Source organism: Leopardus geoffroyi, chromosome B3, assembly GCF_018350155.1.
Source record: "Leopardus geoffroyi isolate Oge1 chromosome B3, O.geoffroyi_Oge1_pat1.0, whole genome shotgun sequence".
Classification (NCBI taxonomy): domain Eukaryota; kingdom Metazoa; phylum Chordata; class Mammalia; order Carnivora; family Felidae; genus Leopardus; species Leopardus geoffroyi.
This window is the reverse complement of record NC_059337.1, coordinates 109,168,978-109,172,403: the sequence shown is the minus strand read 5'-3', so window position 1 is coordinate 109,172,403 and position 3,426 is coordinate 109,168,978. Positions and strand designations below refer to the sequence as shown.

The 3,426-nt window shown below is 36.4% G+C and overlaps 1 non-coding gene across 1 annotated transcript; it reads right to left on the bottom strand.

Annotated features, from left to right (window-relative positions):
• Window positions 1-1,565: 1,565 nt before the first annotated feature.
• On the bottom strand, window positions 1,566-1,704 carry LOC123584704. The gene has a single exon (XR_006705650.1). It is a non-coding gene; the product is annotated as a small nucleolar RNA SNORA50 (small nucleolar RNA).
• Between the last annotated feature and the right edge of the window lie 1,722 nt (window positions 1,705-3,426).

Genomic DNA, 3,426 nt, shown 5'->3' with positions numbered 1-3,426 from the left:
ATTGGGGAAACAGAATCTCTGCATTACTTCTTACAATTGTATGTAATGCTACAATTATTAAATAAAAATTTCTTTAAAAATATCTTTTTCTAAAAAAATGTTATAAAAATGTATTAAACATATTTCAGGGGCACCTGGGTGGCTCAGTCGGTTAATTGTTCGACTTCAGCTCAGGTCATGATCTCACAGTTGGTGAGTTCGAGCCCCGCATTGGGCTCTGTGCTGACAGCTCGGAGCCAGGAGCCTGCTTGAGATTCAGCCTGCTCTGTCTCTCTCTGTCTCAAAAATAAGTAAAAACATTTAAAAAAATAAAAAAAAACATATTTCAAACACATGCAAACATATGACACAGGTAAAGAAATCTTTAGCTCTTCATATGCCTAATAGGTAAATTGAAAAACACCAAGTAATTGTGATGATACCTAAATCACCAAATCAAGTCAAGTGTGCTAGTCATTTTTCTTACTGTGTCGTAGAGTAGGTTTAAAGAGTTAGCTTCTGCCCAAGTATCAGAGCTTTAATATGAGGGATACAAAACTTCAAGAATAACATTTAAGATGAATTGCCCTGCAGCCATAGCACTAAGCATTTAGCAGTGACATAGGATGTTGTTACATGAGGTCTTTAAAATTTCCAATAAGCCCCTTTACAATAGAAAGAATCTCTCAAACTGCATTATTTAATTTTCAACACAATAAAAGCTTAGCAATTAGAAATAAATCTTCCAGTCAAAACAGAAGAACATAGGGGAAGGGAAGGTAAAATAAATTAAGATAAAAACAAATAGGGAGTCAAACTTAAGAGACTCTTAACTATAGAGAACAAACAGGGTTGATGGAGGGAGGGAGGTGGGGAATGGGCTAGACGGGTGATGGACATTAAGAAGGACACTCCTTGGGATGAGCACTGGGTGTCATATGTAAGTGATGAATCACTGAATTCTACTCCTGAAACCAATACTGCACTATATGTTAACTAACTTGAATTTAAATAAAATCTTGGAAGAAAAAAAGTCTACTCAAAATTTGAGGATCTTGAGGGTTGTCAGAGATCAGCTCTAATTTAAAACAAAAAAATAAGGCATGCTATTCACCAAAAGATCTTTTAAAATATATAATAACTGCACTTCCAAGCTTCTCAGTTTGTGGCATTATTTCAGGCCTTCATGACCAGAGAAAATGGTACATAAAATGCCTCTCATAAAGTGGCCACTGAAGAACTGCTAAATGTCTTTTTTTTTTTCTTAAACTCCAATCTGCCAATCAACGAAGATGAAAACAGAAGTGGAATATGCTGCTCCCAGAAAGAAGGGGAGTGATTGGTGTCAGGGAGTAACTTAAATGCGCCTTGTTTTTTATTTATTTTTTTATTAAAAAATTTTTTTAATGTTTATTTCTGAGAGAGAGAGAGACAGAGCACGAGATGGGGAGACACAGAATCCAAAGGAGGGCCCAGGCTCAGAACTGTCAGCACAGAGCCTGACCTGGAGCTCGAACTCACAAATCACAAGATCATGACCCAAACTGAAGTCTGATGCTTAACCAACTGAGCCTTCCAGATGCCCCAGATGCACCTTGTTTTTAAAAGAACAGTTCAGTTGAAAGCTGAAGAGCCCGGTAATAACAAGCCCTTATGCTCTAGCACTGTTGCTTGGCTGCTGAAGAAGCTACATAACAAGACACATCCAGTTCAAAGGCAGTGCCTTCTCAATAAAAATTTCCATTAAAAAACTCAGTCCTCTTGTTTAACTAACTCTGCTGACACATCTGCTGACCTGTCCTAACTACATTAACTATAAGCCATATTTACCCCTGCCCCTGTTCCTACCCCTAGTCTTCCCTTCAAACAAATGCGTCCTTTCATCACAGACAAGCTTTGAAAATTTTGTTTTTCTTGATACAGATCGCTTTGCTCTGTCAAACTGTAAATCAATTTAAAACACAGCACCATCTCTTAACCTGGATTTCACATCCATGACTTATTTTTGCCTAATGGAATATTCAAATGCTGCATGGATTATGTAGATCATGGCTATTAATTTTACCTGTCAAATATTCTAGTGGTTAGAATTTGTCTGGAAGAAAAAAAAATTCCTGAACATTGTTTTCTACTGTATTGCATATTTTGTGAGTTTAGTAATTAAGCTCTATCCAGGTTGCTATAAACACTTCTTTTCAAATATAAGCCTCCAAAAGAAAGATAATGATCAAAGGGGGTGAAAGGTAGGATTTTCCCAACTGTTCACTGAACCCATCTCAAGGTTTATTAATGTGATACACATTTTCACATATCACTGTGAGTGAAAAGTTCTCATAATATTAAATAACAATGGTCACTCTAGGTGTTTTCCCTGGCTTCACAATAAAGCAGTGTCCTTACTGATATTAAATTCCCCCCCACCACCCTGCCATATACAAGTCTCTGAAGAAGTGGACAGTCTTGGTTCTAGAATGATTCTGAAATGATGTCATTAAAGTTAACCTACAAGCCCCAGCAGCTGTGATTCTGATGATTCAGAAAAGAAATGTGAATACAAGTAAATACAAGAGAAATCACAGACCTGGATTTTACAGTCTCCTAGCCTGATGAGCTTTTCCAGAGGATGTGGAAACTGCAAACTGAAATATTTATTGAAGGGACGGGCCACATTCAGCTGGAGAGACTCTAAAAGAATATCAGTTAATTTGAAACAAATCTTCTCAAAGAAAGAGCCTCCATGCCTTCAGCCAACCCTATTACTAAAAGTGGTATTTAAAATACTTCAAGTAGGTTTGCATTTATGAGAAGGATGTCCTTGTTGAACTACAAGGTGAGCTCCTTCCTATGCAAATTGTAAATTCTGTTGTATATGGTGGAACATGAAAACTGGAAGAATAAGCTAAATAGTTTTTTTTTCAATAATCTTCCACTTTTATTATAGAATTAGATGTAAACTTTTACTTTTGAAAGAGCATTGCATTGAGCCTCTTTCCATCCTGATAAAAAGGGAGAAACTATTTTATCCTTTTCTTCTATACAAAGAATTTATTATTTCCAATACTGCTATAGCTTCAAATCTGAGCCCAAGTGACCTACACTGTAGTGCTGCGTTGTTCAACATTAGACATTTCTTGCTGCACGTTGGTTCATCTAAAAAAAAAAACACCAACAGTGTTCCCATTTTCTGTTGTGGTAATTGTGTGGATAACAGATGGTAGAACTTGTCTTGGCCTATAGTGGGATTGGACAACCACCTCTGAAAATATAGCATCCTGTGATGTAAGCAGAGTTCATATAGTGCTTTTCCTAGAACAACCTGAGATTGGAATATTACCAAATAAAGCACCCATGGAGTAAACAAAGTTTTTCCTTTTTATGGCTTTAATTAAGTTATAAAATATATCAGCTTCTGTCAACACAAAGTAAAGTTAGACAATGTTAGAAATC